General features: G+C 41.1%; 1 long non-coding RNA gene and 1 other non-coding gene across 3 annotated transcripts in view; one reads left to right on the top strand and one right to left on the bottom strand.

Moving 5' to 3' along the window:
* LOC125180383 (uncharacterized) overlaps positions 1-24546 on the bottom strand; it is a 64480-nt gene that overhangs the window by 19403 nt on the left and 20531 nt on the right. The gene's annotated exons all lie outside the window — the stretch shown is intronic.
* LOC125180388 (U1 spliceosomal RNA) lies at positions 2779-2936 on the top strand. Its single transcript, XR_007158900.1, has one exon. It is a non-coding gene; the product is annotated as a U1 spliceosomal RNA (small nuclear RNA).

Genomic DNA, 24546 nt, shown 5'->3' with positions numbered 1-24546 from the left:
AGCGGTTACAGCACTGGTGGATGGGGAAAGAGCAACTGACATCATCTACCTGGACTTGCACAAAGCATCCCCAAGCTCTCTCAGCCTTTCTTCACAGGAGAGGTGCTCCAGCCCTCTGATCAACTTTGTGGCACTCCTCCAGACCTGTTCTAACAAGTCCACATCTTTCTTGTGCTGGGGGCTCCAAATCTGGACACAATACTTCAGGTGGGGCCTCACGAGGGCAGACTAGAGGGGGTCTATCACCTCCCTCTACCTGCTGGCCACTTCCCTTTTGATGCAGCCCAGGATGCGGTTGGCTTTCTAGGCTGCAAGCACACACTGCTGGCTCATGTCAAGCATTTCATCCACTAGAACTCCCAAGTCCTTCTCTGCAGGGCTGCTCTCAATGAGTTCTTCTCCCAGTCTGTACTCATGGAATCATAGAATAATCAAGGTTGGAAAAGACCTCCAAGATCACCTGGCCCAACCATCCCCCTATTACCAGTATCACCCACCAAACCATGTCCCTAAGCACCAAGTCCAACCTTTCCTTAAACACCCCCAGGGACGGTGATTCCACCACCTCCCTGGGCAACCCATTCCAATGCCTAACTACTCTTTTTGAGAAGAAAGTTCTCCTAATTTCCAAAATAAACCTCCCCTGGCACAACTTGAGGCCATTCCCTCTACTCCTATTACTAGTAATCTGCAAGAAGAGGCCAACACCCACGTTTCTTTTCAGTTGACTGCTTTGTTTTAATGCTTTAAGTTTCTTTGCCACTTCACGTCTGCCTTTTAAAAGATTCTGCATCATTACATTAGACAAGCTACATGCAGAGGAAAATAATGAGGACACACATAGAAACCCCAGTAACCTAATCAGAGAAACAGAGTATTCCGACCTGGATACTTCTGAGACTGTCACAGGAAAGAGATCCTTTTCCCTCAGGATGATGCCCTTCAAGATGTGTCAATGGAAGCAGCTCTCTAGATTATTTTATAGACTGAGGTGGGTCACTGTTACAGATATGTGGTACTCATTATGGGATGTGAGGGAAGTACAGCTTGGGGTTCTATAAGACTCACTAAGGGATTTTTAAGGAAGGAACCAAAGTTGGGGAAAGAGTGGAAACAGGGTGGACTGGGGAGGAACAAGCATGGGAAAACAGATAGATAAAGGCATAAAGATGGGGTGGTTGCCTGTTAAGCAGTTGCTGGTCCATAGTTCCGTCTGACCAAGTTGGTCACTGTAGTCATTCCTGTCTTATTAAACTTCATTTCTAATTATGTAATTATGTCCTGGATGATAGACTCCCTATTCTGTGTACATGTCTGTATATGGAGGCTTAAGTGCCAGCAACAGCACTAGGACCACAGGCCATAGGGCCCATAAGGGGGGATGGGATGGGATGACAAAAAAATTAGAGAACTACTACTGTAAAAAATCTAAGTTTATGTCAATGGAAATTTTGCCACCGTCCTCAGTGAGCCATGAATTATTCTTATACTTGGTTTCCAGTAATTTTTGCTGTTAATGGTAGGTAAGTTCTCCAAGTGATTTTTTTTGTTTGTTCAGTTTGTCTGGGATTTCAGTGACCCAGGTGAAGCACCTTACAGTAGGCTTTGTTGAACCTCATTAGGTTCACGTGGGCCCACTTCTCAAGCTTGTCCAGGTCCCTTTGAATGGCATCCCTTCCTTCTGTTATATCAACTGCACCACTCAGCTTGGTGTCATCTGCAAACTTGCTGAGGGTGTACTTGATCCCGCTGTCGTTGATAAAAATATCAAGTACTGGTCCCAGGACAGACCCAAGAGGAACACCGCTAATCACCAGCATCCACCTGGACACAGAGCCATCAAGCACCACTCTCTGGGTGCAACCTTCAAGCCAATTCCTTACTCGCTGAATGGTCCACCCACTGAATCCATACCTCTCCAATTTGGAGATCAGGATGTCATGTGGGACAGTGTCAAAGGCCTTACAGAAGTCCAGGTAGATTGTTCGGTCATTGTTCGGTCTTCCCTTATCAACTAATGCAGTCACTCCGTCATAGAAGGCCACCAGATTGGTCAGGCACTATTTGCCCTTGGTGAAGCCATGCTGGCTGTCTCAGATTACTTCTTGGTCTTGCATGTGCCTTGACTTTGCTTCCAGGAGGATTTGTTCCATGCTCTTGCCATGCACAGAGGTGAGGCTCACTGGTCTGTAGTTCCCTGGGTCCTCCTTTCTACCCTTTTTTAAAATGGGAGTGAAGATTACCTTTTTTCAGTCACCAGGGATTTCACCTGACTGGCAGGACTTTTCAAATTTGAAGGAAGGAGGCCTGACAACTCCATTAGCCACCTCCTGCAGGACTCTGAGATTTATGTCATTGGGCCTAATAGATTTGTACCCGTTCAGTTTCATCAGGTGGTCTTGAACTTGCTCTTTATTTATAGTTGGAGGGACATTGCTCTCCCACCCCGCATCTATGGGTTCAGGGAAATGAGAGATATAGGAAGCCTAACTGGCAGTGAAGATTGAGACAAAGAAGTTGTTGAGTACCTCAGCCTTCTCCATGTTTGGCATTACCAGTTCATCCTTCTCATCCATCAGAGGGTACACTCTCCTTGCCCTTTCTTTTCTGGCTAATGAACTTGTAGAACCCCTTCTTGTTATTCTTTGCATCCCTTGGCAAGCTCAGTTCCATCTGTGCCTTGGCTTTCCTGATCCCATCCCTGCACATCTGAACACCATCTCTGTGCTCTTCCTAGATCTCCTGGTTTCGGCTAGGATAGAGTTAATTTTCATCCTAATAGTTGGCAGGGGAGACACCAAAATCAGGCAGTCGATTTTCCCACAGTGAAGCTCATCCCCTGCACTCCTTTGTGCTGACCCCTTTGATTTCCCCAAATGTGGGAAACTGACTACATAATTTGTGGTAGTGGGGGACTTTGTTCATGCTTTCCCCTGGTCAAAAGACTGTTGTGGTTTAAACTGGCAGGCTCAGCACCACACAGCCATTTTCTTACCCTCCCCCATGCAGTGGGATGGGGGAGAGAACTGGGGAAAAAAAAGTAAAACCCTGTGGGTTGAAATATAGTTTAACAGGACAGAAAAGAAAGAGAAATAAAAATAGCAATAATAATAATAGTAAAAATAATAATAATTTGTACAAAGCAAGTGATGCACAATGCAATTGCTCACCACCTGACTGACGCCCACCCAATCTTTGAGCAATGTTCCCCTTCTCCCCTCTACCCCGGACAGCCACCCCATATTAGTTGTTCAGCATGATGTCATTTGGTGTGGGACATCCCTCTGGCCAGTCCTGGCCAGCTGTCCTGGCTGTGTCCCCTCCCAGCTCCTTGTGCACCCCAGCCTCCTAACTGGAAGTACAGCCACAGAAGCTGAAAAGTCCTTGACTTAGTGTAAGCACTGCTCTACAACAATTAAAACATCAGTGCATTATCAGCATTATTCTCATCCTAAATCCAAAACACAGTGCTTAATGAGCTACTAGGAGGAAAATTAACTCTATCCTACCCAAAATCAGGACACCAGGCCACATGGCCCTGTTTCCACTGCCTGTGCATTTCCTTCTTTTGCCTCAGTTTGACTCAGCTATCCCGGTTGTCTGCCCTCCCTACCTGCCTTCTTACACAGAGGAATGGAGAGTTCTTGTGCTCTAAGGAAAACATCATCAGAGTTGCCAGCTCTGTTCAGCTCCTTTGTCCCTGATGACAATGTTCCAAGGGAGCTCATCTACTAGGTCTTTAAATAGCTTGATGTTTGCTCTTCAGAAGTTCAGGGTTCTGACTTTGCTCTTAGTCAGGCTCATATTCCTTGAGATCACAAACTCAGCCATTGTGTGATCACTGCAGCCTATACTGTCTCCAATCTTAACTTCTTTAATGAGTTCATCTGCACTGGTGGTCACCCGGTCCAGTAATCCTTCTCTGGCTGGTTTGCCTAATACCTGTACCAGGAGTTTATCCTAAATGTACTCCAGGAGTCTCCTGCATCGCTTACATCCTGCTGCACAACTTTCCCAGCAGACATCCGTGTGGTTGAAGTCCCCCATCAGGATGAGAGTGTGCGAGCATGATGTTTCTTGTAGTTGATGTAAGAAGGCCTCATCCACAGGCTCCCCTGGATCAGGTGGCCTGTATTAGACCCCGACCACAAGGTATGTTTTATTGGTCTGGTCCTTAACTTTTACCCACACACTCTCAACCTGTCCATGGCTGTTTCTCAGAGGCAGCTCTTCACAGTCAATCACTTCCCTAACATAGAGGGCAACACCCCTGCCCCTCCTTCCCCATCTCTCTCTTCTGAAAAGTTTCTAGTCCTCTATTCCAGTGTTCCAGTTGTGTGATCCGTCCCACCACATTTCCATGATAGCAATTAGGACATGTTTGTCTAATTGCACTATAGTTTCCAACTCATCCTGCCTGTTTTCCCATGATGCATGTGTTGGTTTAGAGGCACATCAGCTGGGCTATTGGTTGCATCACATTTCCAGAAGAACCCTAGCTGATTGCTTTGGGACAGTTCACAAGTATTTTACTGTTGCTTCTTAAACTGACAATGTCCTCAGGTTTGCTTCCATCACTCAGAGATGCATCTCCTTCCCCTGCTGCATCTCATTTAAAGCCCTTGTGATAAGCCCAGCCAGCTTACTGCCCAGAACACTTTTGCCCCACCCGGTCAGCTGTGCCCCATCTGGTGTCAGGATGCCCAGTCCCTCAAAAGTGTGTCCAAGGTTGTAGAACTCAAATCGTTGGGCACAGCACCAGCCTTGCAGCCAATCATTCACATGGTCTGTTCACCTCTTTCTTCCTGGGTCCCAGTCACCAACTGGGAGGACAGAGGAGAACACTACTTGTGCTCGCGATACTTTTAACATCTTTCCAAGAGACATAAAGTCCCTTCTGATAATTCAGAGTCTTCTTGTTGCAGCCTCATTTGATCCTACCTGAAAAAATAGGAAGGGGTGTTAGTCTTTGGGAACCACCACGCTTGGTAGCCTCTTCATAGTATCACAAATGTGGGCCCCAGGCAGGCAGCAAACCTTTCTGAAGAGATTATCTGGACTGTGAATGGGAGCCTCAGTGCCTCTCAGAGAGGAGTCTCCAATTACTAACACCCTTCGTTCCTTTTTTGTGGACTGGTTCTGATTCAGGTGGGAGACTGAGCCAACTCTGTGTGGTTGGTTGTTCTGAGGTCTTTACTATTACTCCCGGAGTCTCCTCTCCTGCCCTAGAGCATTGTATCTGTTGCGTGGGGGCCCTTCAGGGACAAGTGGGAGACTCCTCCTATGGCTCTGAGCAGAGACAAGGGTCCACTCTTCCTTGTCCTGTGAGTCTTTCAAATGTTCAGGGCTGGAAGCTTGTTTACTTTCCCCTTGCCAGTACTTAAGGGAGGGCTGTAGCTCTGACTGTGTCAGCATATAATACCAATATCTTTGGCTCAGATTCCTGGGTGTTATGTTGCCCGGTGAGCTCCTCTTGCAACAGAGCCACCTGTTTGAAAAGTTCATCCAGCTGGGCACACTTACATCCACTTAAACCCCACACTTAAACCCTCTGCCTTCAGGACATGTGGGAACTTCCAGAAACTGGAGTTCCCTGGAACTGAGGGTCTAGACTGATCTTTTGGGTCTGTTTGGGTGTAGGCATCTGCCCGCGTAGGTAGTGGTCCCTCCGTCTGGGTTTCAGTCTCAGACCTGCAGGCTTGGCAGGTGGACACCATTTCTGCTACAGTAGAAGGCCCTTCCTCTGCATGGCCAGCAGAGCGAGGGAGGTGATTCTCCCCCTCTGCTCTGCTCTCATGAGACCCCACCTGAAGCCCTGTGTTCAGCTCTGCGGCCCCCAGCACAAGCAGGACATGGACATATTAGAACAAGTCCAGAGGAGGGCCACAAAGATGATCAGAGGGCTGGAGCACCTCTGCTATGAAGAAAAGCGGAGGGAGTTGGGGTTGTTCAGCCTGGAGAAGAGAAGGCTGTGTGGAGACCTAACAGAGGCCTTACAGTTCCTAAAGTGTGCCTACAGGAAAGCTGGGGAGGGACTCTTTGTCGGTGGGTGTAGTGATAGGACAAGGAGTAATGACTTTAAACTTAAAGATGGTAGATTTGGATTAGCTATTAGGAAGAAATTCTTTACTCTGAGGGTGATGAGGCACTGGACCAGGTTGCCCAGAGAAGCTGTGGATGCCCCATCCCTGGAAGTGTTCAAGGCCAGTTTGGATTGGGTTTTGAGCAACCTGATCTAGTAGGAGGTGTCCCTGCCCATGGCAGGGGGTTGGAATTAGATGATCTTTAGGGTCCCTTCCAACCCAAATCATTCTCTGATTCTATGTATTCTACTTAATGCACATGCAGACACAGAGAAGTAAAATCCCTGTAAGGAAGTTGTCATTGACAAGGCTGTTTATTAGAGCTAACACAATAAGAAGATAGAGATAATCTTATGTCCCTTAGATGCTGGGAACCCCAGGCAGTGTGGCATGTAAGGGACCTCTGATCCATGTTGAGCAGGCTTGGTTCATAACATATTCTACCCTTTCAGTCAGTTGAGCTACTACATGATTTTCTTACAAGAAAATAACTGTATTAATCATTTCTAATGTTAAGCAGAGGTGATGTGCTCATGAGAACTTCTTGCTGCTCTGTTAGATAAAGGCAAGATCACAGAGCAGTGGTAATCACTGGTACCAAGCAAAAGCTGCCCGCAGGCTCCTCTGTCACAAGGAGCTAGAAGGAGCTGGCTGAGTTTGCCCCAGGCCAAAGGATTTGTGCCCCCCAGCACAGGTCTACTGGCCATGCAGTACAGGCGACACAGCACAGGGCAGGCCTGGGCAAACTCGGGTTTACCCTGCTGTGGATCACCAGCTGCTCAGTGCATGGTGGTCTTCTGGTCAGGATCACTACATCCAGCCGTGGGCTTTGGTTCATTTACACCTGTATTAATGATCCAAAAGAGTAAAGGTCTCAAAATCCTGCCTCACTACACACTGAAATATGTACATTACAGATATATTAATATATATTTTTAAAAGCATATAAACCACAAACAGCTTGAGAAGAGGCTGCTGCAAAACTTGGAACTATCCAGGAAACCACTATATATACAAGTTTAAGCCTTGGAGGAGTTGGAAATTAAACCTGGGCTAACAATTCACAAACAATAATTTATCTAATCAATATAGACTTCATCTCGCAAATCAACAGCGAAACATTTTCTGATTATATCAAATATAATTTATTGCTTGATTTGATTAATCTAATTTCAGAATAATTTATGAAATAGTTCATGGTCGATGAATTATAAAAGTAATTCACTGGAGGTATTTACTACTCATGATTCAAGTGACTGGTTGTTTTTGACTGGAAAGAAGACAGGGGCTGTTTCTCTGCTTCATCCAACGGGGTAACACCTAGACACTGTTATTCATGGATATCTGCACTGTTAATTTATTTTCTTCATGTAATTCTCAATATCTTCCTGAAATTTACTCTTCTACACAAACATCTGTTCTACCCAACTCATGTGCATGTTATTTAAATAAAATGTATGAACATGTTGGCAACTACAATAGAAAATCAGTTTGGAAGTACATACAATGTTCTCAGTGATTACATACATTACTAGTGATATTTTTCTAGTAAGTTCAAAGGTTTCTCTGCAAAATTCCTTATTAACGTGCTTAAAAGAATACATGCAGGATGAGTTTGAAAAACAGTAAATGCCACCATCTCTTGCCTTAAAACTGGGCTAAAGCAAGTACAAGAATAGAGTGATGGAGAGAAGTGTAAAATGCCATAACCTTTTCTTTTTTAAAAAAAAATAAATCTATATCTATTGTTGTCCCTTTTTGATTAAAAAGACAAAGTAATAATGAAGAGCATTCATGTTTTGGCTTTTGACAACTTTGGAATTGACTTCTGCTCACAGGCAACTAGGCTACCATTTAACTGCAAAACATTTCTCAGGCTTAACCACACTTATGCATAATGCCACAGCAGTGTCCCCAGCTTCTTTGTTAATTGCCTGCTGCACTGTCATTACATGTCAGAAAACTTCCAAGGCTGAAGCAGTTCAGAATTTAATGGATCTCCAATGGCATTACTGTTATTTTGATTTTTTCACTATATTTTATGACAAGGCCACTGACCTTGCACACAATCTTAAATCTACATTTCAACATACATTTTTCAAAATATAAACCATCTGGTCCTCACCTGACAGCCACATTAGAACATCATTTGCACGTCACAATACTGTTGTCATCCTAGAGATTTACCCAATTATTTTTGTCTTCATTTCTGATAATTTAGAGACTTAGCTTCATTAAAATTAAATATTTGATATCTATAACCTAGCTCTTGGTGGGGTTGAGAAGCTCTACTGTGTCATATTCATGTATCACAGGAATTCCTCTAAAACAGGGAGATACTAGATCAGGATTTCTCTCAACAAAATTATTTATTTTTAATTATATTTTTCTGTCTAGAAGTTTCATATGAGCAGAGGTTTAGGATTTTCTATACAAATAACAATTTCACCTGCATAGATTGACTTCATTCTACTGTCTGTAAATTTGATCTATATGCCATACTTTCTATGCCTGCATACTTCAAAATATTTATATGTGGAAAATCATGGATCAATCATAATAATCCTACTGATTAAAAAAAAAATAGCTTCACTTGTAAGCTTATGTTTTGTACAGGAGGAAATTTCACTTAATATCTGTTGATAAAATAGATAATTCCTTGTTGCAAGTTTAGCAAACCCCAAATGTACAGTCAATTTTACATATTCTTAATTGGTGGGTGAATTTGAATCTACATGAGAAGAGGTGGTGGGGTGGCGATGTATGTGAAGCAGGGGCTGGACTGTGTGGAACTTCAGGTCGGCGATGGCAAAGTTGAGAGCCTCTGGGTAAGGATCAAGGGACGAACGAATAAAGGGGATGTCGTTGTGGGAGTCTATTACAGACCGCCTGGCCAGGACGATAGCGCCGATAAATTATTCTTTACAGAACTAAGAGAGGCCTCGAGATTAACTCCCCTTGTCCTTATGGGGGACTTCAACTTGCCAGACGTTAACTGGGAGTGCCACACGGCTGACACGAGCAAGTCCAGGAGGTTCATGAAGCACCTAGATGATAACTTCTTGGTGCAGGTGCTAACGGAGCCAACTAGGAAAGGTGCCCTCCTAGACCTGTTGCTAGAAAACAGAGAGGGTCTGGTGGGAGATGTGGTGATTGGTGGCCGCCTTGGTCAAAGCGACCATGAAGTGGTTGAGTTCAAAATTTACGGTGACAGAAGGAAAAGTGCCACCAAAACCTCATCCCTAGATATGGGGAAAGCGGACTTCAGGCTGCTCAGGGAACTAGTCAGCAAGGTCCCCTGGGAAACTGCTCTTGAAGGCCTCGATGTCCACCAGTGCTGGTCATTCTTTAAACGATGCCTCCTAGAAGCACAAGATCAAGCAATTCCTAAATATCGCAAGTCAGGCAGGCGGGGCAGGAGGCCGGCGTGGCTGACCAGGAACATTCTAATGGAGATTAGGCGGAAACAGAGAGTGTTTCGCTACTGGAAGGAGGGCCAGGTGTCATGGAAAGAATACAGGGATGCTGTTCGTGTTTGTAGGCAGAAAATTCGTGTGGCCAAAGCACACCTAGAGTTGAAGCTGGCTGTGTCTGTGAGAGAAAATAAAAAGGGCTTTTTCAGATATGTGAATGGAAAAAGGAGAACTAAAGAATACATAGGGCCGCTCCTTGATAGGGAAGGTCTCCTCACAGACAATGACATAGGCAAAGCAGAGACGCTTAACGCCTTCTTTGCCTCTGTCTTCAATGCCGATGATGGGCTTCGGGACCCAGGGTGCCCTGAGCTGGAGGACCGGGACGGTGGGGATGACAAACTCCCAACCGACCCTGAACGTGTGCGGGATTTGCTACTCCACCTGGATCCCTACAAGTCCATGGGTCCGGATGGGATTCATCCCCGGGTGCTGAAAGAGCTGGCGGACGTCATCGCGGAACCTCTCTCAATTATTTTTCAACGATCCTGGGAATTAGGAGAGGTCCCGGTAGACTGGAAGCTGGCAAATGTTGTGCCGATTTACAAGAAGGGTCAGAAAGAAGACCCTAGCAATTACAGGCCTGTCAGTCTCACGTCAGTGCCTGGTAAAATCATGGAGAAGATGGTTCTCGAACTTATTGAGGCGCACCTGGGGGACAAAGCAGTCATTGGTCCCAGCCAGCATGGGTTTGTGAAGGGCAGGTCCTGCCTAACTAACCTGATTTCCTTTTATGATAAGATCACCCATATGATGGACCAAGGGAAACCAGCTGATGTGATTTTTTTGGACTTCAGCAAGGCTTTTGACACGGTTTCCCATAGGATCCTACTGGACAAAATGTCCACCATACAGCTAAATAAAAACATCATACGATGGGTGAGCAATTGGCTAACGGGCAGGGCCCAAAGGGTTATGGTAAATGGGGCTGCGTCAGGCTGGCGGGCGGTCACCAGTGGGGTCCCTCAAGGCTCCATTTTAGGGCCGGCTGCTCTCTTCTAGGCTGTCCCTGGTGACAAGAAGAAAGGAAAATTCACTCCCAGTTTTAAAAAGGGTAGAAAGGGGGACCCTTGGACCTACAGACTGGTGTGCCTCACCTCTGTACTTGGGAAAATCATGGAATAGATTTAAAGCTATGTCAATGCATATGGGTGACAGGGAGGTGATTTTGAGACTGTCATTCATCAAGGCAAATTGTACCTGACCCATCAGTTGGCCTTCTAATATGGAGTGACTGAATCAGTTGACAAGGGAAGACCAACCGATGTCATCTTCCTGGACTTCTGTATGGCCTTTGACACAGTCCCACATAACACCCTGATGTCTAAATTGGAGAGATACGGTTTTAATGGATGAACTGTTCAGTGGATAAGGAATTGACTGGATGGCAGCATCCTGAGAGGTGCAGTCAATGGCTTGATGTCCAGGTGGAGGTCAGTGATGAGTGGTGTCCCTGAGAAGTCTGTACTGGGACTGGTACTGTTTAATATCTTTATTATATGTTTCATTATAATATCTTTTTAAATATATATATATTATATATACCATAAACAAAGGGATTGAGCACAAATACAAGCTGGACAAAAAATGGAATTAGAGCAGCCCTGAGGAGATGGACTTGGGGGTATTGGTGGATGAAAAGCTCGACATGAGCCAGCAGTGTGCACTTGTAGCCCAGAAAACCAACAGTGGGGTTGGAGTAGATGTTTTTTAAAGGTCCCTTCTAACCCAAGCCATTCTATGGTTCTAAGAAGCTCATAGTAACTTTCTTCTGCCCCACTTCCTCCACTTCCACACCCATAAAAACCTAAACCATAGAGTATTTTTTACAGAAATAAGTAAGAGAAAGCCAACTGTTGCATGCGTAGAAAATGAGAGGTAGCACAGACAGAAACTTGACAATGAAATTTCCTAGCAGTGATAAAGAAAAGTGACTCAAAGCAAAATTCTTTCTGACTTCAGTGGAAGGAGAATCATGCTCTCTTCATTGTTTGGCATAATCTCTCTACATTGAGCTACAAGTAATGAATGATAAACAAAGCAAAATTCATGATGAGGGTCAGAACTTTTTTCCCCATGCGGTCTAGAGAGCTGATACAACTCTTACAAAAGTCAGCACAAGTTCCTTGACTTGCATGGGTGAGGGATCAGAAGCTTTTAAACTATCAGATAACGTCCTTTGACATCCTAGAAGCTCAAGTATTTTAAAGGACAATTGGACAAAGAAAGTGTATGTGTTAGTGTGAAGGACCTTATTTACAATTCTGAAAACAGCAGGAAACCCAGATAAGCTGGACTCATGGAGCAAGCAAAATCACTTCTGAAGCCAAAATGCTGTAATTTTGATAGTTTACATATGTTTTGACATTGTAATCCTGAATTCAGCTTAACTTTTAGACTATTCAGAAAACTATTGATAAGAAATAATCCCTATTTTATACCTTTCTATAAAAATAGGGAAGGGGGAAGGAAAATGACATATTATTATCTATAAGTAGATTTTACAGTGTATTTTTATAAATACACACACATCAAAAAAAAGGATAACAACTGTAAAACTGGCCTCAGCAAATACGTATTTGATGGATTTCTTCCAGCAATTGCCTATGCAGACTTGAAGTGTGACAGAATCACAGAATGGTTAAGATTGGAAGTGACTCATAGAATTCACCTGTTCCAACCCCCCTGCTCAAGCATATATTACATTTATATTCTGTAAGACCAGTGCAACAAATTGTATGTTCAACTTTTCATCATACAGATGATTTTAAGGGCTATATAAAGCAGGGATAAAGACAATCTTTGAGCTCAAACTTGAAATATGAAGTCTTGATTCAGGAAGACATTTGAACACATTCAAACTCTTTCCTAAACAGCAGTGGAATTACTCACAGAGTACTTCTGTGCTTAAATGCTGGCTGTACTAGTAAAGGAAGTGTATTTTGTTCACATCCTCAAAAGGAAGGAAAAGGAGGAACCTCTAGACATGTAGATCTTCCTATCATTTTTCTATGATCCAAAGAAGCTCCATCTATCCAAATGGGTCTTTTCACTTCCCTTCCTTCTTCAGCTCCCCATCAATCCTTGTCATCCTTGTTGGCCTCCTCTGCATTTCTTACTTTACTCTGCTCCTCCACCTCCCACATAAATTAGTGATGCTAGTGCATCAGCAGAAGGAGCTGTGTAAAATGGGTATTGCATGCAGTGTGCTCCGCATTGGGAAAGCCCTGTACTGTAGGATATAAAGGGCTGACCATAAAGTATCGCTGAGCACAGTGTGAAAGGTTAGGGGGAACTGCTGCATGGCGACAAGGAGCCATTTAGCTAGCCAAATTCCCTGTGACATGATGTTCTTGGATGTGATGTGGACGTGTTGCAAATGTGAAAGCATTGCACTGTACTACGGAATTATGGAAGCAGCAAGTAACGTGAATATAGAGAGATGTTCTGGATGTAGACCTATGCTGTTTGGAGGGGGTCCAGGGCTATTGTAAGCCTGAAATGTGTGCCAGAGGCTTGGCATTATGCTGTGTGACATGTTATTGTTGACCATTAGAAAGTCCTTTGTCACACAGCATGATGGTCCTGTGGGATCAGTATTGGTGGAAGTGAGGTAGGAATTTTTGTCATGAGGGTGATGGAAGAAGCATGTATAATAAGCAGAATCACAGGGAGCTCTGCAGTGTATGAGATAGTGGCGGAACTAACAAGATATATATTAAGATATATCTTAACGTGATTAACGTATCAGAACGTGAAGAGGGTTTTGCAAGTCCTAATTGACTCTGCAATAACCAAGTACCTATGAAGATGTTACAGGGATAAAGCATATCTGTATAAAGTGAAACACACCAAGGAGAAGAACAGATATGTCATACATGAAGAGAAACATGAGAAATACTCTGAATTCTGAGCAAAAAATACGTACAATGTTAAAGCATCAGTGCTTCATAACTTTTACTGCAAAATACATCTAAATGCATCCAAAGTCTGAAAAAGTTTATCTCCTGCTTACTCCCTTGCCTTCATTCTCCAAAGGTATATTTTGCTGCTACTGAAGTAATTGTCCAAGCAAGGAAACTGAATTGTTAAAATACCTTGAGTTAAAATTCTGCCTCTTAATGTTTCTTTCAAGCCAGTTAGATAAGATTATCCTGCGAGGTTTCTCACCACACTTTGCAGGTAGCTTTATTGCTTGAACTGTGCTTACCAGATCACAGTTATCTTTAAATTTCTCTCCCTCCTTTCCTGATCTGGCAACCTAAATGCTTTCACAATCATTCCACATGACAGAAACTGCAGTGGTTTCACACTGAATTTAAGTAGCAGCTGAGGGTATGTCATATCTAAGACATCTGCAGTAGGCTAACCTTGAACGGCCACTAGGTGCCCACCAAGATGATCTCTCACTCCACTTCCACAACAGGATGGGGAGAAAACAGATGAAAAAAAATCATGGGTCGAGATAAGGACAGGGAAAGCACTCACTAATTACTGTCACAGGCAAAACAGACAACAGACAACTTGGGGAAGATAAATTTCAATTTCTGTCACTTCAGAAATGCATTCTCATCTCTCTTTCCTGGTCCATCAGTCCTGCCTCTTCTATTTGCTAAACACAGATCAAGGATCAGAGACCTCTGCATGGTTCATGATATTTCTCAAGGTATTCTACATAGCACACAAAAATCTGACAATAGACAATTTATGTGGCTTTTTGTTAAAATATGAATGTCTTGCATCAAACAGTTAGTTCTGTTTCATTCATGTATAAATTTCACTTTTGCTTTTTCAAAATTTCTTCAGTGTTCTGTTCAGAAACGCAAATGTTTCAAAAGTATATTTTTGTAACAACTGAAGTAACCTTTGTGAATGTAAGGTGCTGCAACATTTCTTTTTGACTAGTGGATGATGAAAATAAATGATCTACAAAACTGTAATATTTGTCTTTCATTGAATTTAATCCTGACAGATCCCTGCAGTCATAATTTTAATAGTCTGCTGAGTTTGCTGAGAAAACCACATAATGCTGTCTTTTCAATCATCTTTCTCAAGTATTATTTCATGTTTCATTTTCCTTTCTTAGGAGGTCATTTATTTATGTAAAACAGAGACTGAAAGAAGGTGATTTTCTCTATTGAACATAGCTGGATTGCTTTTAACTCATAGGAGATTTCACACCTATATTCCATAACTGTACCATGACAACTCAAAATAGACATGTTCTTCCCACTTCCCTGCAAATGCTAATTTAAGATTCAAAGCCTCTTTGGGTCTTGTGGTAACTAAGTGGAGCCTTTTTTAACCTTTTCTTTTCTCATCTCAGTATTTGATATTTCTTGTCTTTTATAGAAATAATACTATATATGTTTTATAAAACTTCATTGGGATGCCAGAAGTGTTCTTCATGTAGCTTTTCATCCCTTACTTTTTCCCTCTTTCTCTTTTTAGCTTTTTTTTTTTTTTGAGTTCCTATTTCAGCAAGTCATTAAAATGTAACACGGGTATAAAATATAATTCACTGTAAGAATTAAGAGAGTGCACAAATTCAGATGGAATTTACAATATTGATCAGCTTTATATTATTGCTTAAATATTTTAAATTATAAAGTTATTATTTTAAGTAGTAATCCATTGGAAAACAACTTCAAGATCAACAAGTCCAGCAATCAACCTGACCTAATGAGTCAAATCACTAAACCATGTCCCTTGGTGCCATGTCTACATGGCTCTCAAATACCTCCACGGCTGGGGACTCCACCACTTCCTGGGAAGCCCATTCCAATGCTTGACCACTCTCTCCATGGAGAAATTCTTCCTAATATCCAATCTAAACCTCCCTTGGCACAACTTGAGACTATTCCCTTTTGCTTTATCACTTTTCATCTGAGGAAAGAGTCTGACACCCTCCTCACTGCAATTTCCTTTCAGTTGGATGTAGAGAGTAATGAAGTCTGTCCCCCAGCTTCCTCTTCTCCAGAGTTGGAAACCCCAGTTCCCTCAGCCCCTGCTCTTGTTTTCTAGTTCCTTCACCAGCTTTGTTGTTCTTCTCTGAACGTGTTCCAGCACCTTGATGTCCTTCTTGTAGTAAGAGGCCCAAAATTGAACACACTGTCTGAAGTGTGGTCTCATCAGTGTCGAGTATAGAGAGACAATCACTTCCTAGTCCTGCTGGCTGCATTATTTCTGAAGCAGGTCAAGATGCAATTGTTCTTCTTGGCCACCTGGGCACGCTGCTGGCTCGTATTCGGCCTTCTGTTGACCAGCAGTTCCAGGTCTTCTGCTGGGCAACTTTCCAGCCAGTCCTCCCCAAGCCTGTATTGCTGAATGGGGTTGTTATGATCAAAGTGCAGGACTCACTGCCTACCCTTGTTGAATATAATGCAATTGCGTTCAGCCCATCAATCTAGACTATCCATATTCATTTACAGTCTTCCCACCCTCAAACAGATCAACAATCCCACCCAACTTGGTATTATCTGAAAACCTTCTGAGGGTACATTTGTTCTCCTCATCCAGATTGAATTTCACCCGAAGAAATAGCAATGTAATGTTCAAGCTTTGGCATATAAAACTTTTCCATATCTTCGTTTTAGACACCTATATCAATACCCAAATTTCAGAAAACTTGAAAACTTAGAAATCATTTTAGAGGACTAGAAAGAATTCAGTGATAGAACTTTTGTAATTTGAACAGGAGTACAGATGGTGCTATTTCGCCTGTTCTTGATAAAAGATTTTGACATTGTAAATGTGTTTTTTTTTTTTGTTTGTTTGTTTGTTTTTCATGTTTCTCTGCTGTTTGATAATTCAACTAAATTTGAGATCATTCAGTAGGAAAAGGCATAATATTCAGGCTAGGTTTCAGTCTCCCGTAACAGCTAAATTCAGCTCTTGCAGACAGAATTCTGGAAGTGCTTCCCCCTCTTGACTGTAAGAAATTGTCTCTTTCATAAGACAGAAGCAAGCCAAAATGTTCAAATGCTATAAATCTATATAGCATAGATATTTGTAAGATGAATGTGCTGATAATAACAGACGCTGTCTCAAATGAAGAAGGTTTTTAAATAGTTTATCTTGTTTTTTTTTGTCATCGTGTTAGAGAAGTTCTGCACCCAAAAGACTGTACCCAGAAATGCAGTACAAAAAGCAGTCTCAACTTCCCTCATCATGCCTTTGTTAACAAATTTTGAAGCTGTCCTAAAGTGTCCATCTAGAAGTAGATTGTTCTATTTTCTATATCCTCAGATTTACTGACTCTTAATTCAGACTATGGGCTGTTTCTGGCATTTTTTGTGAAAAAATTGCAAATGCATTTTTTTGCATTTGTTTTTTCTTGCATTTGTTGCGAATGGTATGGATTCACAAAGGGAATGTAAAAAACCAAATGAAGTAGTATGAAGTATGAAGAAGCAAATGAAGAAGTAGCAGACTGGCAAAGGATGCAAAGAATAACAAGAAGGGATTCTATAGGTACATTGTCCAGAAAAGAAAGGCCAAGGACAGTGTGCACCCTCTGCTAAACGAGAAGGGAGAACTGGTAATAACAGACATGGAGACACGGAGAGGACTGAGGTACTCAGCAACTTCGTTGCTTCAGCCTTCACTGCCGGTCAGGCTCCCCATGTCTCTCCAGTCCCTGACCCTCTAGGGTAGATAAGGAACTGGCTGCATGGCTGCATCCAGAAGGTTTTGGTCAATGGCTCCATGTCCAGGTGTCAGCGATGAGCGGTGTCCATCACGGGTCTGTCTTTGGACCAGTGGTGTTTAATATCTTTATCAATGACATAGACACCAGTAGGATCAAGCGCACCCCCAGCAAGTTTGCAGATGACACCAAGCTGAGTAATGCAGTTGATACAACAGAAAGAAGGGAAGCCATCCAGAGGGACCTGGACAGACTTGAGAAGTATGCCCATGTGAACCGTTTGAGGTTCAAGTCCAAGTGCAAGGTGCTGCACCTGGGTCAAGGCAACCCCAGACAGGAGTACAGACTGGGAGAAGAACTCATTGAGAGCAGCTCTGCTGAGAAGGACTTGGGGGTTTTGGTGGACAAAAAGCTCGACATGAGCCAGCAGTGTGCACTTGCAGCCCAGAAGGCCAACTTCATCCTGGGCTACATCAACAGAGGTGCAGCCAGCAGGTTGATGGAGGTGCCCCTCTGCTCTGCCCTTTTGAGGCCCCACCTGGAGTGCTGCATCCAGGTCTGGGACCCCCAGTACAAGAAGGATGTGGACTTGTTAGAGTGGGTCCATAGGAGTGCCACAAGAATGATCAGAGATGGAGCATCTCTCCTTTTAAGAGATGCTGAGAGAGCCTGGTGCTGTTCAGCTCAGAGAAGTGAAGGCTCCAGGGAAACCTCATTGTGGCCCTTCAGTATTTAAATGGAGGTTATTAAAAAGAAAGACGGTATTTTACTTGGGCAGATAATGATAGGACAAGGGGGAACAGTTGTGAACTAAGAGTGGAGATTTAGATAGATGTTAGGAGAGAATTCTTTACTCAGGGGGTGGTGAGGCACTGAAAGAAGCTGCCAGAGAAGCTGTGGATGCCCCATCCCTGGAGGTATTCAAGACCAGGCTGGAGGAGGCCCTGGGCAACCTGACTGTTCCTCCATACTGCTGCTTCTTTATTCCTAAACCACCCAGGTATCTCAGCCCTCCATTTCATCAACATCCTGCTTAAGCATGGGGATTTCTCGAACTAGTAAGAACTGTTTTTAGTTGTGACCAACATGCAAAACAAGGAGCTCCTTAGCAATGCCACAGTAACTCTACATGTCAGGAGTTCTTATAATACTTGGTCCGTAGGGTGTAAGTACATACTGCTGCATTGCCTTGTGGTTTCCGCTTCCTATGTAATCTTACAATGACACTATTATTAGCAAGCTTCTATAAAAGAGAGGCCTGTGTACTTGCTAGTGGTGTCTGGCTTGTTCTGAAATGACAGGGCACATTAACAAGCAATCTATAATAATGCAAAGTGATAGGATACGTTATTTCTAAGGTTTGGTCAGTCCAAGGTTGTGTATGTAATTCATTACACTTCTGGTTTGTGCAATTCTTTCCATTGTATTTTTGTGTTCATGCATCATAGAAAGCTTCCTAATTGAACATTTGATTCCTTTATATTTTAATGTCTTTTTTTTTTTTTTTTTTTTTTTTTTTAGTGCAAAAGGGGATACGTAACCTCAAGCTGCTTGGTACTCTATTTAACCCCTGGCATTCAGCATTTGCATTGCAACTTGTTAAGTGAGTTCTACACAACTTTCTTTTTCCTGATCCTCTGTGGAATTCAGTCAAAACAACTTTTTCTGGTGCCTTTCCTTTTTGGAATACGTGCCTTTTTACATTTACATGGTGTTTGGAAACAGGTGATCTTTAAGGTGTCTTCCAACCCAAGCCACTCTATGATTCTTTGATAAAATAACTGTGAGATCCCTGGCCAGTTAACAAATATATACCAGAACACCAACATGTCAGTTATCTAGTACTTGCAGATTATGAGTGAGCATGGAACTTTCTACATGCCAAGTTGGAGAAAGACACTGTAAAAGAAAAACAAACAAATAGGAAAAGCATACAAGTGCAGGTGCCATTTAGACAAACTACTCCAGTTGGTATAAAAATTGCTGTAAAAATGCCAGAAGGATAAATTATCCTGAGGGATTTTTGGTGATTCCAAATTTTGTTGAGATTAAATATAACACAAGAAGAAACTTCTTCCATATTCATAAAATCCCATTGAAAGCAAAATGTTCAAAAGAGTTGGATATTAAAAAAAAAAGGGGGGGGGGGGGAAGGACAGGTTGAGACAGAAATCTGACTACCTAATAATGATGATAAAAGCACCATCAGAATACAACAAAATAATGTTGGGCAAGACCTAGAAGAGATAGAAATCACTTGATTTTAGCTTGTGATTTGAATCAAAGAAGCTGTATCCTCTAACGAGACAGAATTACTTATTCCCTGAAACAATCTGTTTTCTCTCGTGGGCAAACTCTGTTAGTTTTCTACAGTTTGCTGAACAAAATAGCAGATTGAAGGTCAGAAGGAAGCAGTGGTTTCAATCAATTAACAACATCTTTTGGAATAGACTCCATGGAGTGAGGAAAATAATTTATCCAAAATTCTTTGTCCAAAAGTAATTAAAGCACCCAGAGTTATGCATGCTATGAAGTACTTATTGTTGTTAGGTTCCCAACTGCAGAACCTGAGGTGAATTATTTTAATTCAGTTTTAATGAGTTTTCTTACTAAATTACAAAAGAAACTGTTTGCATGTTAGGATCATAGAAGGTAATAAAAAGTTGGGAAAAACTACTTAGCCACCTAATCTGGGCAGAAGATGAAATGTTCTGAAAGCCTTCAAGATTTTTACAGTTCTGACTGCAGTGGAGTTGGACATTTTACTTGGAGACTGCTCATCATCCTGACCAACTTGTACTTAGAATAATGTTAAATTATTTTTTATCTTATTTTATTTGCTCCTTTTTTTAACATGATCAAAATTACCATGTCTTGCAAGGACAGTATCATTACTGAAATCGTCCTTACTCCACCAACCCAACTGTTCAAGAAGCCTTTAGGTTAACAATATGCCCACCCTCATGTCCTGCAGGACACAAACTGAAAACTATTTCTGCATACATAAATCTGTTGTTATTCATTGCTCAGCCTTCCACTACAGTTTAAAAAAAAAATGTTATTGTTGGAAATGGGTGGAGCTATTTCCTGCATTCTGTAACCTAAGCTTTTTATCTTTCAGCTCCTTAAAAAAAAATAATGTAAACTGGTAGACAAATCAGGGTTAAATAATGATGATACAAAGCATATTTTTTTTCTCTTCCTAAGAAAATAGAAAGATTAAGGTTAGCATTAGAGAGCATAAGATTAAGGATGAGCATTTGGCTCATCCAATATCAAATTTTTCTCAATTTAGTTTACGTCTTAGCAAATTAGCACTTGTTTGTCCTAGATAACTCTCTCTCCTCGCTCTGCTGTCTGCTTTAGAGTCTTAGGTCATATCACAGAGTGAGCTGGCACTAACAGGATATAGGAACTAGTACTTGGATTAATTTGTGTCTTCATTGTTAACTGGTTATATGACTGCCTTCTTTTCTGGTTTAGTTGTTTTCTTCCCTGACAGCTTTAGAGTTCTTTCTCAGTTTACAGCATGTCTCCTAGCTTCACTTTTCTTTGAATCCTAATATTTTAACATTTAAATTATGCCTGTTGTTTTGCTGTTTGAAAAATTTGCATTTTCATATATTTCAGTCTTTTTGTAATAATGCCAGAGCCCTAAAGAAAATACTGATCCTATTGACATCTCTCTGCTTCTTAGTGTCTGAGATAACAGCAGATTATTGATCTTCATGCTGAACAGTTAGATTATATCCTTTTTGTAGGAGTAAAGGGATCAGTTATTCTCAACAACAACGACAACAACAAAAACAGTTAAGTTACAACATCTTGAGGGACCTGCATGTCCTGTTTCCCAGGTGGCTTGCTTTTATTCCTAAAATTGATTATTGATTATAATAATTTCAGGGAAGCAGTACATTTTGGTGCAATTGCTACATTTGCTTAAAAAAAAAATGAAGAAGAAGCAGAAGAGATGGTTGTGTAATTAAACAAATACAAGCAACCTATATCTCCTATAACCTATAACCTATATCCTCATATTTGCCATATTTCTTGTCAAGTATAACATGTGTGCTTGTTTACTTTATATAAAATTTGGTGTAACACAAAATAGTGGAAAAAAGGTTTCTGATGTTTCATTTGTAGATTTCTTTCTAAAGACAAACAGCATTCTGCTACACAAGGATGAGCAAAATATGAATCAGGGTAGTCTAAACGAGAATTGTGTTCCAGGTGGTCACATATCAATACTGCATAGACATTCAGTTTAGGAGCATACAAATGATTAATTTGCCAAAACTTGTGTGCCCTGTGCCATTTTAGAGGTTGTAGACTACTTAAGGCTTCCACATATATATGGCAGGTACAGCAAAAGTCTAATAAAACTAAATCCTTCTCCAGTAGCTAGAAGAGGCCAAGAAGGATTATTAAAACACTAAAAATAACATGTATATTTAAGCACCAGAATTGCTCTGAAGATGTAGACCATGCTGAACAATCTGTCATAAAGGTTACAATTTGGAGAAAACTAGTAATTTTGCAGTTTCCTTGTAATATTTAGGCTTTCTTTGGATCCAACACATAAAACAGGAATTTGTCATTCCCTACTCTGATTTTTTTGCAAGCTTATATCCTGCCACTATTATATTTATAGCATATTTATTAATCTAATTCTGTTCCTGCATTCCATGTATATTTTAGTACATTATAGAATAAGTCTGAAAATATATGCTTCCATTTTTCACAGTTTCCTACTTTGCACCAAACCCTATTTGATATGGGAAGCCAATATGTATGCCAACATCTACTTCTGTCTGGTACTTTTATTTAGTCACATACCAAGGACGTCAGAATGGCTTGTGTGAGACAGAGCACATCCTGTCTCACAATCTGTGCTGCTCAAACACTGACAGCAACTGGGTGGAGATGGACTTTTCATTAAAAAAAGGCACAAGCACCTTCTGTTTCATCCAGAAGCTTCTAATGAAACAAAACAAAACAAAACAAAACAAAAAAACCTTGTCTTCAGAAATTTGCTTTCTAAAAGTACAATAAAAATACGAGTGGTTATTTTCCAATATTAAACCACCTCAAGGGTTTTAGATTAAAAAAAAAAAAAAAAGCCCCAGAAATAGTCAACATTTGCACAAAGAAAAAATAAAAAATAACACCCCTCCAACATCCAACATCCTGTTCCCCACCCACTCCACTCCGCATGCCATTCCCTCCGCTCCCCACCCCCCCCAAAACCTTGCCCTCAGATTCAGAGGAATGGATCTGTTCATCTCTAGTCTACAGAAATCCAAGTTTTCAATAAAAGCATTCAGATGAATTCTGCAGAAATACAATTATTTCTCCCATGGACTGATATCTGCAATAATTTTCCCAACAGACTTGTTGAGCACAGTATTGGTTCTCATGTAGTCGCGGGTCATAAGCACAGGTGTTTGAAATAAACCTGAAGCTGAAGCTGTTTAGAGCTGTAACTCTTCTCACGGAACAGAACTAACCACAACTGACCTGTTTTGCTCAACCTATAGCAGAAAAGAGTCAAACAACTTCAATTGCAGCTGGATCTGACTTGGAATAGAAGTCAAAAATTTGACTGGTTAAACCTCATAGCTATCACTATCATTCTGATTTCGGTGCATTTCATAGCCAAGTACAACTTTCAGTAGCTGACAGACTCCTATAAAGTGTGCATGATCTGGCCTGCAGTTTCTCTCCTTTAGGCAACTATGTCTGTTATTAATCAACCTCTGGTATGATTTAGAACACTGGCAGTTTGTGTACTTCATTTAAAGTCTTGCTGATACCAAGAAGAGCAGAATTTGGTTCAATGTGATTTAAGATACTGCATTTCTGATGAATGAGCTGTTTTTACGTAATCCATCATGCAAAATAAATTCCATGACGTGAAGTATTGGAAGATAGCAGATTAAATAAAAGCAAGTGTTAGAAAAGTTTACCCAAAGATTAGAAGGCACATGAAAAAGTTCCTGAAGCTATTTTTAAATATTGTATAGAAATGCACACCTTGAAATATAAGACCTAGGACTTCTCATAGGACTAGCATACTAGAATACAACAAGACAGTGAAATACTACAGAAAGGAAATGTTTATGTGTAAATATTTGTTTTAAGGGACATGTAGAAAAAAAAATCAAAATTTGACCAGCATATGAATAATATTTTGAATTAAAAAAAACACCATATAAATCCCATCCTTCTTAGCATCCAATACTGATAAGACTGCACTGAAAGCATAACCTTAAATGCAAATGTGCTTGGCTGTACATCAAGCCTTTTAAAACTCATTACACAGCAGTTACTTTTTCTTGAAAAATAAAAAATAAATCTCTGTCAAACAGATATATTTCACTTATTACTCTACATCTATTTGTGTACAAACACTACAGCTTTAGACAAAAAAGAAATGATTGTGATCCCCCAGCTTTCCTCCCCAAGTGCACACATGTCAAAGATCTCAGCTACTGACTTTTGTATCAAGTTCATAACTTCTGGATGAAGCAGAATTTCTCTTTCTAGATGGCAGCAAGTCACTTCAGAAAGCTTCCTTTTCAGGGTAGCATGAAAATTTGGAAACCCAGATACAGAATGGAGTTGATTTATGTTCCTATCTACTATGGTTTTACAGCTGAAACATCTGTCCTGCCTACTGACAAGTTATCAAAATGCTTTATGTACTTAAAATAGAAATGACTCTTGTCTTGGTTTATCAGGTTACAAGATAACATTCTCTGAATTATTCTCTTTTTATACCTTACTATTGATCATAGCATGTCACATTTATTCAGACTAAGGCACGTGCTGTAGACATAAAAATATATCTTTCAAATGTTACTGGGGGCTGAACAAGTTCATCCCATTCCGAATTTAAATTTGGAATTCTGCCATTTCATAGTTAAATAATAAAACAAAGAGTAAAAGCAAGGCATAGCTAAGCATAAATTCGCATACACCTCCTTGCTGACTCAAATTATTAATGAAAACAGTAGAAGGTTAAAGTTTATAGTGATGTCACAAAATAAGCGGAATTATAATGGTATTTACTATTTTATGGCTATTCCATATCCTCTATAACAGAAAGTAGAGATGTTTTGTAGGTTACCCTGTGCAGGCTGAAGCTTGTTCTAAGCCAAATTACACTATTACAAGTAAATGATGTTTAATGCACATAATATAAATTGAGTTATTTTTAGAGGCAAACAGGGCATCTGGCTAAATGGTGAGACAGGTGAGCCATAGACTAAGTAGTGCAAATCATTGGGATTCTTGCCTTTTTCCCTGCCAGGAGCACATGAAAGTAATTCTGGGTTTGACT

The sequence above is a fragment of the Anser cygnoides genome, chromosome Z (genome assembly GCF_040182565.1).
Source record: "Anser cygnoides isolate HZ-2024a breed goose chromosome Z, Taihu_goose_T2T_genome, whole genome shotgun sequence".
Lineage (NCBI taxonomy): Eukaryota > Metazoa > Chordata > Aves > Anseriformes > Anatidae > Anser > Anser cygnoides.
The sequence above is the reverse complement of the archived record's forward strand: the minus strand, read 5'-3'. Positions and strand labels throughout refer to the sequence as shown.